Below are 15,753 nucleotides of genomic sequence, written 5' to 3'. Positions count from 1 at the left end.
TGTAACAGAGCTCAGTATGTCGTGCTGGACGGTGAATGTTCAGCGGAGACGATGGCATCGTCAAGGGCGCCCCAGGATAGTGTGATTGGCACGCTCTTGTTCTTCATATACGTAATCGATCTGGCAGCTACGGTGTGCAGTGACTGTCTGCTGATGACGATGCAATGTATGTAAAAGCGTGGTCTTTAAGTGACTGCACGATAGAGAATGATTCAGCAGGACTTTCTGTTTAGTTCGACGAACAGCAGCTTCCTCTAAATGTAGGAAAATGTAAGATAACGGAAATGAGTAGGAAAAGCCGTTCTGTAATGTTCAAGTACAGTATCAGTGTTGTGCTTCTTGACACAGTGACGGCCATTAAATATCCAGACTAACGTTGCAGAGCGACATGGAATGGAACCATCACGTATCTTCGGTTTTAGCGAAGGCGTATGATCAATTTCGGTTTCTTTGGAGAATTATAGGGGTCTGAGCACAGAACACTTGCACGACTCATTCTGGAGTACTGATCGAGGGTTTAGAATCCCAAAATCCTGGAGGGAAGAGCACTTTCTTTCTATGAAAGAATGTTGAGAAAGTATAGTGGTGCGGCGCTAGTCAGACAGTGCAAAACAATCATTCTACCATGAACGTACATATTGGAGAAGAACCTCTAAGACAAGATGAGAGAAAACAGGGCTCGTACGGAAGCAGACAGTTTTTCCCAGTTCTCCACTTGCGAATGGAACAGGAAAGGAAATGACTAGTAGTGGTACAACGTACTCTTCACTACGCACGATATAGTGGATTGCAGAGTATGTATGTAGAAGTTGTCGTACATGCTAGTGCATGTGTACTCAACAGACTCCGTGAGCGACGACTTTTACGATGGCTCCATTCACTTTCGGATCAGAAACGAGACCTACCGGTAAAGCGCCGCATACCTTTTTGTCTTCAGAGTCCGTAATGACTGATCAAATGGAGACAGATACAGCCACAAATGAGATGATTGGTGCAACACTGATATCAGAAGAGTCAGGAATACCACAGAATACAGTAATCGTCATCATTCACAAAACTTTGGGTAAGAAGTACATCGTGTCCGATTTGTGCTGCACCGGTTGGCTGACTAGCAGACGGAAATCGTATATCTGTCTTTTATGAAAATCAACATGTCAGGGATTACGAATCAGTGCTAGCATTTCCAGCTGGAGCGGGGTAGGCAAATAAACTGTAACACAAAGAAAACGACCCATCACGAAGGAATTGTCCGAATGGGACGGAAATCGGTTATGTGATGTAGATGTACAAACAAATAATTACATCATCAGAAAGACTGGACTAATTATTCAATAGAAGGAGCTTCACAAACTGAGAAAGTCAATAACACATTGGTCGACTTCTGCCCCTTATATGCAAGCAGTTATTCGGCTTGGCATTGATTGATATAGTTGTTGGATCTCATCCTGAGGGTTATGGTGCCATATTTTATCCACCTGGCGCTTTGGATCCTCCCGAGCTGGTTGGGGGCACTGCCCACAATGATCCAAAGTCTCTCACCTGAGGAGAGACTTGCTGGCCAAGGTAGGGCTTAGCAAGCACGAAGACAAACAGTAGAAACTCAGCGGGCGTACTCTTGCCGAAACTTAATCTCAGGATTGCCTGCCATGAAGACAATATCGTCGACGTACCGCTGTGCTCTAAGGATGCCACGGATGACAACCAGAGGGGTCTTACTATGAAAAGAAATGACACCCTAGACATTCACTTCTAGTTGCCGGACATTATGGCGGACGACATTCAAGTTGGAATCCAACCACTGTATGGGGCAACTCCAGACACATCTTAGGCTTGAAATGGTCATGGACTGGAGTATAATTGTGTTCAGTGACGAGTCTCGCTTCAAATTGAGGCCTGATGACCAGGGAAGACGTCTCTGGAGACGCCACGAGCAGTAGTGGGATACCAACCCGACTTCAGTTCTCCATATGACCCGACAGCAGGGACTGATGGTATGGGGTGCCATTTCATTTCATATCAGGACCCGTTTGGTTCTCATCCGCGGCACTCTTACAGCACAACGGTACGTCGGAAATATTCTACGTTCCGTTTTGTCGACCTTCGTGGTAAGCCACTGTGGGCTTACATTTTCAGCAAGGTAATGCCCGCTCGCACACGGCAGAGTTTCTACTGCTTGTCTTCATGCTTGTGAGACCCTACTTTGATCAGCAAGGTTGCCGTATGCCTCCTCAATTGTGAACGTTTGGAGCATAACTGGCAGGGACTTCCAAGCAGCTCTGGGTTCTGATGAACTAACGCGATAGTTGGACAGAATTTGGCATGATATCCATCAGGAGAGCACCCAACAACTCTACCAGTCAGTACCAAGCCGAATAACTGCTGCCATTAGGGCCGGAGGTGGATCAACGTGTTATTGACTTGCTCAGTTTGTGAAGCTCTTTCTCTTGAATAAATCACCCAATTTCTCTGAAACTGTAATCATTTATTTTGTGTGTGCATCTACATCACAGCTACCGATTTCCGTCCCATTCCTACATCATGATGCATCCTCTTTTTTGTTTTGTTTTCTTTTTGTTTTAGAGTGTATCGGAGATGCAGAGCGCAGTACTTTCCTTTAATGCTCGACGGACATGTAAGTGAAAGTCCGCAGTGCTTTGATCGATTCCAAAGCAGTCCTTCGATGTCCTTTTCCAGCAGCGTTAAGAATTTCACCAAAAGTATATTCTCTCCAGTTGAGACTACTTTGAACGTAAACGGAGGTGTATCTTTTGTATCTCGAGCTTCTTCTGTTCTATGGTAACATTAACTGGAAGTCAAGGGCACTTTATGTGAATCAGTGCTACAAATGAGCAATGTTGTCGGTAAATGTTGAATAAGTACGGTATTGTGTTGCCTGCGAAGAAAGATTTCTTCAGGAAGTCTTAAAGATATGCCAAGTTACTTGTGTTCAAGTGCTTTTACAGATAGTAGTTATGCTTGTAAAAGAATTTGTTCTGTTGCTAAATCAGGATACAGCTGTAGAAGCGACTCAGCATCACACTCCCGTAATCCGGCAGCGGTTCCTAAGTGACCACTCGGAAGATGGTTCTTTAATGTTCCGAAGAGATTAAAATCACTTGGTTCGAGATCTGGGCTGTATGGAGGTAATATAAATGTCGTGTGACTAGGGCCACCCGTCGGGTAGACCATTCGCCGGGTGCAAGTCTTTCGAGTTGACGCCACTTCGAGGAATTGCGCGTGGATGGGGATGAAATAATGATGATTAGGACAACGCAACACCCAGTCCTCCCTAAACGGAGAAAATCTCCGACCCAGCCGCGAATCGAACCCGGGCCCTTAGGATTGACATTCTGTTGAGCTAACCACTCAGCTACTGGGGACGGACTGTAAGGATGTTATTCCAATAGAATCAGTCGGAACCGCCGGTCCAAGTGACGCGTAACAGAGATCGTATACGGTAGGGCATAGTCGTGGAACAATAAGACACCCTTAGAATACCAGTCTTGGTTGTTGCAACTACGAACTTTTCGTAAAAACGCAAAAAACCTAAATATATTTCCCACTTCAGTCACCCACTATGTATTTGTCAACGCCCCCCCTCTTGTAACTGTATTATGAAGCGAACCTCCACAGCTACCTCCATCTATATGTGGTGTTTATAAACCTTGACGTTTCTTTTGTCCAGATAAGGAGTTAATTCGCAAGGACATTTATACACCTGTGAGATCTCTTGTTACTTCACTTATTGAATTACTCTCGTAATAGGGTGATTAAAGCTTCGACAGTCTTATTGCCGTGGGGTTTCAATATTGCATATAAGATAGTATCTTACTTTCATGTAAGTTCGGAAATTTTGGCAATGACTTGTGACGGTATTGTTTTAGCGTCTTTTTTTCCTACTTTTCTCTATTTTTTTCATTTTTATTTGTGGCTTACCACGTAACGATATTATTTCTGACACTCCTGTGCATGTCGTTTCTAGTGCTGTCGCAAGCGAACCGCACAATTCACTTGTGTGCACATAATTGCTAGCAAATTATGAAAAGCGCCTCGAATATTCCCTGGTCTTCATTCCCAAGAGACTAATTTTGCAGTAGCCTCACGCAGACAACAATTTTTGTGACGTCACAAACGCCGACAGGGAAATTCTCTCACGCTATCTGATAATTACGCATAATTATCACCTTTCTCAACACAGTTGGCTACGTCTGTTTATAGCGAGGCCCACCGGGAATACATGAAAAAGTGACGAGTAATGGACTCTATATGGAGGCCATCATTGTCTCTGTGAAAAGCAAACACACGAGCAGTAAGGAATGGAGAGACAGTTAACAGAGAGGAAGGAACACACGGACGTAAAGCCTTCTAACAATCGTGTCGCAGAAAAGAGTCGTAAGAAGAAACTTTATTGACGTATGAATGTTAATGAGCTCGCGCAGTCTATATCCAGAAACAGACTAAGTTCTCGGTTCAAACAAAAATAAAATTTCTGAAAGCAAGCTGTTAGCTACTCCTTAATATCGTGTGCGATAGCTAATATCTTCAGCCAGAGATTTGCAAAAAAATTCTGGTAGAAAAATATTTCGGTTAAGTTTTCAATAACTACCAATAATTACCCACCGATCGTAATGCCAAGTTATACACACATATTGTAGATCGAAATATGATTCCCGGAACATAATATTTTAAACACGGGAAATCATTTTTATTTTTATATAACGATCTCTGTGAAACAACTTATTGTCGCGTTAACGCGTGATTAGTTAGAAAGATTTCCGATGAATCTACGGCCCACTTGCTACCCGGCTTCGTATGAGATAAACGGTCTGTTTCAATGACGAATTTGTCTATTGTTTCTGCTAGTTGTTTTCGTCCACAACATTTGACTTACAAAATAGCGGCATTTAACCGCAGTACGATTTACATAAATTCGTCCGTGTTCGGAAATGGCTGGCACTAGTTCTTTCATAGACTGTAGCAACTACAAAGACGTGCTTCGTGAGCTCAGAGCTGACCTTCTGTTACGTAATTTTATTATTTATCGAATATCCTTTATAAGCTTGAAAATTTGGTCGCTGACGACAGGATAAAAACTAATCACAGATAACTACCGCATGATTCTGGTGATATTATGATTAAACATAATGTTTGTAGAGGTTTGGACATCAGCCTTAATGGAATACAAGTGGAAACAAACAAGTTCACAATCCTTATAAGGCCCAGGTCAACACTCTCCGTAGGACGACATTGCATCCATCAGTAAGTGTGCTTCTGGTAGTACATCTACATATAGTATGATGTTAAAGAAAGTGATAGTCTTGTGACCGAGAAGTCATCCAATCACATCTAAGTGATCTGACTAAGCACTAGTTACCGGGAGGACTGGGTTGCAAATTCTCTGACGGTCATCCTAATTAAGAATGTTGGAGTTTTATTTGAATCAGCTACAGATGCAGGTAATGATACCAGAAAAGCACCATGTTCAGTGCCTTCCGCAATATTTGTCCAGCTGAGCCTTAAGTTCGCTCTCTGATGACTGTTTAGAAACAGAACTTCTAAATGTAGCCTTTGCTCATCATCATAGGATGTCTCATTACGATTATCGATTTCGCACTGAAATCCTAAATGATGTCGTTGGTACCTAAAGAAAGGCGCCTGCACTAAAAACTTCTTTGCGCCGGCTATATACACTCCTAGAAATGGAAAAAAGAACACATTGACACCGGTGTGTCAGACCCACCATACTTGCTCCGGACACTGCGAGAGGGCTGTACAAGCAATGATCACACGCACGGCACAGCGGACACACCAGGAACCGCGGTGTTGGCCGTCGAATGGCGCTAGCTGCGCAGCATTTGTGCACCGCCGCCGTCAGTGTCAGCCAGTTTGCCGTGGCATTCGGAGCTCCATCGCAGTCTTTAACACTGGTAGCATGCTGCGACAGCGTGGACGTGAACCGTATGTGCAGTTGACGGACTTTGAGCGAGGGCGTATAGTGGGCATGCGGGAGGCCGGGTGGACGTACCGCCGAATTGCTCAACACGTGGGGCGTGAGGTCTCCACAGTACATCGATGTTGTCGCCAGTGGTCGGCGGAAGGTGCACGTGCCCGTCGACCTGGGACCGGACCGCAGCGACGCACGGATGCACGCCAAGACCGTAGGATCCTACGCAGTATCGGCGAGGACCATTCGCAACCGTCTCCATGAAGCTGGGCTACGGTCCCGCACACCGTTAGGCCGTCTTCCGCTCACGTCCCAACATCGTGCAGCCCGCCTCCAGTGGTGTCGCGACAGGCGTGAATGGAGGGACGAATGGAGACGTGTCGTCTTCAGCGATGAGAGTCGCTTCTGCCTTGGTGCCAATGATGGTCGTATGCGCGTTTGGCGCCGTGCAGGTGAGCGCCACAATCAAGACTGCATACGACCGAGGCACACAGGGCCAACACCCGGCATCATGGTGTGGGGAGCGATCTCCTACACCGGCCGTACACCACTGGTGATCGTCGAGGGGACACTGAATAGTGCACGGTACATCCAAACCGTCATCGAACCCATCGTTCTACCATTCCTAGACCGGCAAGGGAACTTGCTGTTCCAACAGGACAATGCACGTCCGCATGTATCCCGTGCCACCCAACGTGCTCTAGAAGGTGTAAGTCAACTACCCTGGCCAGCAAGATCTCCGGATCTGTCCCCCATTGAGCATGTTTCGGACTGGATGAAGCGTCGTCTCACGCGGTCTGCACGTCCAGCACGAACGCTGGTCCAACTGAGGCGCCAGGTGGAAATGGCATGGCAAGCCGTTCCACAGGACTACATCCAGCATCTCTACGATCGTCTCCATGGGAGAATAGCAGCCTGCATTGCTGCGAAAGGTGGATATACACTGTACTAGTGCCGACATTGTGCATGCTCTGTTGCCTGTGTCTATGTGCCTGTGGTTCTGTCAGTGTGATCATGTGATGTATCTGACCCCAGGAATGTGTCAATAAAGTTTCCCCTTCCTGGGACAATGAATTCACGGTGTTCTTATTTCAATTTCCAGGAGTGTATAATGACAAGCCATATACCTGCATGATTCTCAAGCAGCCTGATATTGATGTCACCATCGAATGATTGTTAGACTTGAAAAATGACATGAAGTGAATATCTTGCAAGTGATTCTGTGACATCAAGTTGCAGAATCGTGATGGCCAGTATTTTGTCAAAGGAAATGAACAGGTGTCGCAACGAGAGTGTTAAGTACTTTCCGTGACAACACTGCGTGCATAGAAAATGGCATCATTTATAGGGTGAATCACCTAAAAGTTGCACCACAAATACCGCAAGAATGGAAGGTGCTATTGATGTGCCGTGGTCACAGGATGAATTGGTAGTCAAGGGATAGTATTGTTAGCCAATCACCATATCGTTATAACTCTTAGAAAGTTGGGTAAATTTGAATGTGAATGATGTTTGTTGCAGCTTTGAAGTGCAAACATTTATGAGATGTCGTGTTTTGAAAACTTCCCACACCGACACTTGTACAATATCTGTGGTAGGACATACTAAAGAACAACACAAGCGCTTCTACAAGTTATGTGGATTCTGACCGGTAACGAGACAATTGAGCATCACAGGTTGTGTTCATACGGACCACTGGCAGCGGCAGTACACACTCCCAGTCTGGTACGGAACGCCTGCTGCACACGTGCTAGCATTTCAGCAGCATGTCCGAGCAGGCTGCTGCAATACGTCGTTGTTTATCCTCGGGTGCTTCAAATCTGGGGAACGAACCGGCCAAGGTACAGGTCCTCTGCGTCCAACCAACGATTTGGAAACAATTCGTGAAGATATGCTGTGGTACTTCATTTGCGATGGGATGGATAGCCGTCATGTTGGTACCAAAGGTTCTTGCTAGTCTGCAGAGCGACGTCTTCTAACATCGGTGGAAGATGTTATGTTAGGAGGCTGCAATACTTTCAGTGTTCCATCTATGAAAAACGGGATGGTTCATTACCCCACACCACACTTTTACACTCCACCGACGCTGACGTTCCACCTGACGAAGCTAAGGGGGATTATTAATAGACCAATAATGCATTTTTCGGTTGTTTACCTGGCATGATTGCTAAATGTGGCTTCATCACGAAACTAGATACATGATACATCTGGAGACTTTCGTATTAATGCCCATGAGCAGAAGTTAGTACGATTCTCACGGTCATTTCCATGTAGCTCTTCATAGAGAGAGAGATATGATGGGGATGGAACTTAAGTGAGTCGAGAATGCTTAGGGCACTTGCTGACTTATGCCGCTTCCTGATGCGCGGCAGCTAACGTTCGGGTAAATCGCAACAGCAGCAAGGAGATTAAATTCCCCCTGTTCTATCGGCACTCATTTCCTTCTATTACATTGTTCAGGTGTTACACTACCAGTTTCAAGTAATTGGTTGAAGAGGTTGATAAATAACTGTCGGGATGGTTTACGTCTATTGGGATATATTGCCGCATACACCGTACGAGAACGGACTCCATTCTTCCTACACTCTCCATGCACCATGAGCGTATCGGCCTTTCCTGCACTGGTAAATGCCATCGTCCACTCACCACTTGGACTGTCACTCACTAAATGACCAGGACTTCGCAATGCCCTCAAGGAACACACAAGCACATTGTAAGTAAAATGGTTCAAATGACTCTGAGCACTATGGGACTTAACATCTTAGGTCATCAGTCCCCTAGAACTTAGAACTACTCAAACCTAACTAACCTAAGGACATCATACACATCCATGCCCGAGGCAGGATTCGAACCTGCGACCATAGCAGTCCCGCGGTTCCAGACTGAAGTGCCTAGAACCGCACGGTCACCACGGCCGGCTCCATTGTAAGTAAACACAACTACATTGTAGCTGGCAACTGCGCAGGTTGAATGACACAATCAAGTCTCAGTATGGAAACTTTTCAAAATACGTCAAGTCGCAAAGGATTCGCACTAGAATTCTGCAAAAAACACCACTGACTTTCAAATTTACCCTGTTTTCAGTCTGTTAATGTCGACAGGCATTGTTACATTTAAAAAACGTATATGTTTGCAGAAAAAATACACTTTCTAATTTTTATTACAATCTGTTGACTGGCTAACAATATGATCCTCTGGCTTCCATTCTGTGGAAAACGCACATCTACAGCGGTTTTCATTTTCCTCAATATTTGCGATGCAAGCTGCATTTCAGTGCAGCACACGGAAGTCGTTTCATCGTGCATCGTGTGAACTCCAAGAAGCGATACGAACTGTCCGTACAACGTTACATAAGCGGCTACGCGTTTCTGCGTACGAAGTGAAAATGTTGCAAGAATTGGAGTCAAACGATCATCGTCTGCGCTACGCATTTGCGTGTTCCATACTAGCTTCCATAGATGCTCACAATGATTACCTGAAAAAGTGCTGCTTTACCGGCAAAGCAACGTTCCGCCTTCCTAGGCTTAAGAATCGCAACAAAATAGGGATTTGGAGTTCCGTAAACTAACAACAACATGAACACATCGACGATAGCCCGAAGCTTAATGTTTGTTGTTATCTGCTGGGGGGGGGGGGGGGGGGGGGCACGTCCATTTTTCTTCAAAGAGAAAATCAAAACGGGAAATGTTTACCTATAAGTGTGTTGGGACAGCTCTTGCTACCATAGATCGAAAAGCTGCAGGTCCTTACCGTCTTCGCCGGCCGTTGTGGCCGGGCGGTTCTAGGCGCTTCAGTCCGGAACCGCGCTGCTGCTACGGTCGCAGTTTCGAATCCTGCCTCGGGCATGGATGTGTGTGACGTCCTTAGTTTAGTTATGTTTAAGTAGTTCTATGTCTAGGGGACTGATGACTTCAGATGTAAGTCCCATAGTGCTTAGAGCCATTTGAACCTTATCGTCTTCCAGCATGTTAACACACCCCACATTAGAGTTTGAACATGTGAAATGTACTGAATGACACATACCCTGAGAGTTGGATGGGGCATGATGGTCCCATGGGTTGGGCTCCAAACTCTTCCGATGTCACGCCATTAGACTTTTTTGTGCTGTCATTCAAAGGATGTCTTGCGTACAACAACAGTAAGTGACATTGCTATCCTTCGTGCACGAAGCAGTGAGATAATCAGAACTGTTGCTGTTGCATTGCTGATTTGTACATGGGAAGAACTGAAAATCGTTTCAATATGAATAAAGCACTAACGAAGTTTTACAATAACAGAAAAAAAACCTTTGAGAGCTGCTGCTAAACATTTTACCACTAACCACGATGCTCTGTCTGGAACAGTTTCCGTGTCAAGAGATTTCGAAAAATTCCTGTGAACTGAGAATGGGAATCCGGATTGAGGAGGGAGGCGTGCTAGGAGAATCTGTGCAGTTGTGCACAGTCAGTGTGCCAGGATGGTGCAGTGGTAGCGCATCTCCGTAGTGAGCAGCAGGCTTGGGTTCGAATCCTGGCCTTGGTACAAATTTTCATTCGATGCTTCCGCCTGCATATACACATCAGAGATGTCTGAGACTTGAAAAGGTCACTCGAACGATTTAGTTGCGTTTGATTAAGTTGTTATAAGTAATCTCCACAGAAATCGTGATCGTGGTAAATGAAAAATGCATTCTTATGGCCGGCCGCGGTTCTAGGCACTTCAGTCCGGAACCGCGCTGCTGCTAGGGTCGCAGGTTCGAATCCTGCCTCGAGCATGGATGTGTGTGCTGTCCTTAGGTTAGTTAGGTTTAAATAGTTCTAAGTCTAGGGGACTGATGACCTCACTTGTCCTATAGTGCTTAGAGCCACTTGAACCATTTTTGAATATCTATGTAATTTTGTTTTAAGTAACTTTGTTGTTAAATCAGCGCGGTTAGCAAAGACGAATTGACTGTTATACTGCACCAGCCACAAACAAAACAGGGAGGGGTTCGGATACTCTCTGCATCCATAGTTACACACCTACATCTACATCCATACTCCGCAAGCCACCTGACGGTGTGTGGCGAAGGGTACTTTGAGTACCTCTATCGGTTCTGCCTTCTATTCCAGTCTCGTGTTGTTCGTGGAAAGAAAGATTGTCGGTATGCCTAATCTCTCTGATTTTATCCTCACGGTCCCTTCGCGAGATATACGTAGGAGGGAGCAATATACTGCTTGACTCCTCGGTGAAGGTATGTTCTCGAAACTTCAACGAAAGCCCGTACCGAGCTACTGAGCGTCTCCCCTGCAGAGTCTTCCACTGGAGTTTATCTATCCTCTCCGTAACGCTTTCGCGATTACTAAACGATCCTGTAACGAAGCGCGCTGCTCTCCGTTGGATCTTCTCAATCTCTTCTATCAACCCTATCTGGTACGGATCTCACACTGGTGAGCAACATTCAAGCAGTGGGCGAACAAGTGTACTGTAACCTACTTCCTTTGTTTTCGGATTGCACTTCCTTAGGATTCTTCCAATGAATCTCAGTCTGGCATCTGCTTTACCGACGATCAACTTTATACGATCATTCCATTTTAAATCACTCCTAATGCCTACTCCAAGATAATTTATGGAATTAACTGCTTCCAGTTGCTGACCTGCTATACTGTAGCTAAATGATAAAGGATCTTTCTTTTAAGTATTCGCAGCACATTACACTTGTCTACATTGTGATTCAGTTGCCATTCCCTGCACCATGCGGCAATTCGTTCCAGATCCTCCTGCATTTCAGTACAGTTTTCCATTGCGGGTTCTCACAGCGTAGAGACGTAAGTGCAGAGTCCAGGTAGCTCCGATGGGACAACGCAATGCGTAATGCACGACATCCGATTGGCGAGCCATTTTCCGCCCCTCCTTTCACTTGCTGGCAGGTTACTCAGCGGCGCTCGATGCCGTCGCTGCCGCGACGTGCTGCACTACTCGTGTGCGGCGCCGCACCGCGTATGTAAAACAGCGCGCCGGCTCCCATATTGCCAATGTGATAAGCATCGGCCACTTTTTACGGCGGCAGCGGCTGTCACATCATCGTCATGCGAAGTGCCTCTCCTCTCCTATTCGCTCTTTCCGTCTCTTCCCCTCTGCTCCGCCATGACGTATGGAGGAAGCAGCACCGACAACGGCCGCGACGCCTCCGCCAGGTCTCTTCCTTTTTCTGTTCTCTGGCCGGGCTTCCACAGTGGCATTCAACATGGCGTTAAGCCACATGTAAATGATTTCGTCGTTTGTCTCTCCTTCTACTTCTAGCCCCTCGATCACACGCCGACAGAAATAAGAGGGCGCCGCCCATCCTTGACTCCATTTGTGGTTGTGAGTGCACGTCTATGAGTGCAGTTGCTCCGATGTGTGTGTGTGTGTGTGTGTGTGTGTGTGTGTGTGTGTGTGTGTGTGTGTGAAGTATTAGGCATGAGTGATAGGAGAAATAGGTGTAAACAGAAGGAGAGAGAGAAGAAGGTGGAAGAAAAAGAAAGAAAAAATATTGAAAGCGTTGGGAGTTTGTGGAAAGTAATCAACTTTTAGTTGCAAAGCCATATATCAAAGCAACACACCTAGAAAGAGCAGGTAAATGAGGTAATCACGTGTCAGTAAGTGTTTGAGAGTTTAGGGAGAGGGGCAGAGGGAGTGCATATATGTTCGTACCTGAATTTCTGACAGAAAGTGGAAAAAATAAGAGTAACTTGAGTGGTGAAGAAAATGGTGGGTGAGGGGAAAACAGTGATGCGAAACCTGTTAAAAGTTCCTCTCTTACTAATGAAGACGCATTTCATTAAAAATGTAGATTCTCTCTCTCTCTCTCTCTCTCTCTCTCTCTCTCTCTCTGTGTGTGTGTGTGTGTGTGTGTGTGTGCGTGTGTGTGTGTGCGCGCACGCGTGCGTGTGTGGGGTTGGGTGGATGGGTGTGAGGAAAAGAAAGAGAAAGAGAGAGTATTATTATGAATGTACACATTTATAAGGATCTCGACTCTTGTTTATAATCTTGCTATTTCTGTTCACCGTTCATAGCGTAAGTATTCCACATAGTACGTAAGACATGCGGGATAAATGAAATACATTCAAACTTTAGGAAAAACATAATAATTCCCAGAGGAAGGCTGGCCGGTGTGGCCGAGCGGTTCTAGGCACTTCAGTCTGGAACCATGCGGCCGCTACGGTAGCAGGTTCGAATACTGCCTCAAGCATGGATGTGTCTCACGGCCTTAGGTTAGTTATGTTTAAGTAGTTCTAAGTTCTAGGTAACTCATGACCTCAGATGCTAAGTCCCATAGTGCTCAGAGCTATTTGAACCAACCCAGAGGAAAGTGCTGATGAATATGAATAATACCGAACCATCAGTTTAATAAGTTAAGATTGCAGAATACTTGCAGAAATTATTTAGAAAAGATTGGAAAGTTGGAGCAAGCCGACCGCGATACAACTTGTGAAGAAGAAACCAGTCTGTATATAGAAGAGTCGAATCGAAGAGCATGAAAAGGAAGCAGTAGTGGAGAAGGGAGTGAAACAGCGTTAGAATCTCTCCATGACGTTTCTCAATACGTACATTAAGCAAGCAGTAAGGGAAATCAGGGAAAATTTGGGAAGGAAATTAATGTTCAGGGAGAAGAAATAAAAACATTGAGGCTTGCTGAAGATGAGGGAGAATAAATATATACTTTGAGGCTTGCCGATGACATTGTAATGCCTCTTGTAATTTGGGAGAACAGTTGAGCCGAACGAATAAGCTTAAAAGAATTTCTAAGATGAACACCAACATTAATAAAAAGAGGACAATGGATATAGTAGAAATACATCAAATCATGCTGATGAAAGTAGATAAGGAAATGAGACATTTTAAGTAATGGAAAAAGAAGGAGAAGTGTATCTGAAAAGAGAAATCCTTTAACATCAGATACAATTACAAATGGCAGGAGGCATTTTCTGAAAATGTTTGTATGGATTGTATCTTGTTCGAAAGTGAAACGTAGACAACACAAAAAAACGAACAAAAAGAGAGCAGAACTGAAAAGTGCTGCTATAGAAGAATGCTGAACATTTGATAGGTAGATCTAATACCTAATGAGGACTGTACTGAATCGAATTGTGGAGAAAAGAAAAATCTGGTATAACTTGATAAAAGAACGGATTGGAGTAATCTTCCATCGAATAATGGAGGGAAATGCAGCGAAAAATGATTATTGAATAGACCAATGCTTGACTACGATCAACAGCATAGATGTAGGTTGCAGTAGTCATGCAGAGATGAAGATAATGTAGCTTAGAGACGTGCGTCACACCGCTCTTCTTACTGTAGCCACAATATCGGTACTACTTTTTTATGAAACTTACCAAATCACTGTTTTCAACGGACGATTGACAGGGCGGTATACACTACACAGCTCAGATCGAAAACGCACTTTTCATTAGAAACTGTTATCTGCATCATTCGTTGAATACCTTGCAAATTTCATAAAATTCGCGTTTTCGGCTCATAGCGTTACAACTCTCGTAGGCAGTACTGCATACATAAAGGGACTGTATGACACCATTCGAATCTGTCAGAAAGCACCTCTATCCATGAAACCCGCACAATATAGAGCGGCATGATGATTTAAAGCTGCTTAAAGCACGGTTCTCTGCTTAACGAGATGAATACGAAAAACCTCTGAACCTGGAGCAAATATCTTACAATTAGACAACGACCTTCATAAACCACGATCGTTATCTAAGATAGCTTTGGTTTAAGATAAGAGGTAGTATTACACGAGCGCTGAAGCTATACTGGGCAAGACGGAATGCGAAGTAGAATTTATTGAGGGACGGAAATGTAGATTTGATCTTTGCTGGTCAAAGTGTATCGTTTGTAGGAAGTAGTGAAATCTGCAATCTGTAACGACGTGTAGGAGTCTACTGCCAGTAGCAAAGTTCGTGGCGTACGTTAAAGTTGATGTTATGGACGGAAGACGGGCGGAAATTGATCCGCTTTAGCTCAGCAACGGTCCGCCTCCGCAGATAAGTGGTGAGCTCGTCTACCTACCATGCGGAGGATCCGGGTTCGATTCACGATACTGTCAAGTATTTTTCCTAGGTGGGAGGACTGGTGCGGCTTACACTCAGCGTTATGAGGCGAATTGAGGAGTTACTCGAGCGATTAGTAGTGTTCTAAGATCAAGAAACCCGAAGATGACCGGTAAAGCGGTGTGCTGAAAACATACCGTTCCACAACGCATTCAGCGATGGTATTATCAGATGCCTGATTGGCTCGTTTTGGCCAGAACAACACTCGGTACTTCACCCCAGTAGCTGCTCAAAGTCGTCCACGTACGCGTTCCACAACTAACTTGTTGAAAGAATTTGCGTTTTCTTCATTAAGTGATATAAAGCACTCCGTCTTCATGCCACAAGTGTCCCATCGCGACCATCCGACCGCCATGTCATCCTCAGTTGAGAATGCGGATAGGAGGGGCGTGTGGTCAGCACACCGCTCTCCCAGTCGTTATGATGATTTTCTTTGACCGGAGCCGCTACTATTCGGTGGAGTAGCTCCTCAATTGGCATCACGAGGCTGCGCGCAACCCGAAAAATGGCAACAGCGCATGGCAGCCCGGATGGTCACCCATCCAAATGCCGGCCCCGCCCGACAGCGCTTTTCTTCGGTGATGTGACGGGAACCGGTGGATCCACTGCGGCAAGGCCGTTGCCTTAAGTGATATAGCACCTTGCCATTTCTGTCATATTACTGAGTGGGAATAGACAGATGTAGCAAACAAATGAGAAGTGGCAATGTATATTTAAATTAATGACTAATATGCTTGTTTGTGA

This window comes from Schistocerca americana, chromosome 1 (assembly GCF_021461395.2).
Source record: "Schistocerca americana isolate TAMUIC-IGC-003095 chromosome 1, iqSchAmer2.1, whole genome shotgun sequence".
NCBI classification, from domain to species: Eukaryota; Metazoa; Arthropoda; class Insecta; order Orthoptera; family Acrididae; genus Schistocerca; species Schistocerca americana.
This window is presented reverse-complemented; position numbering follows the sequence as displayed.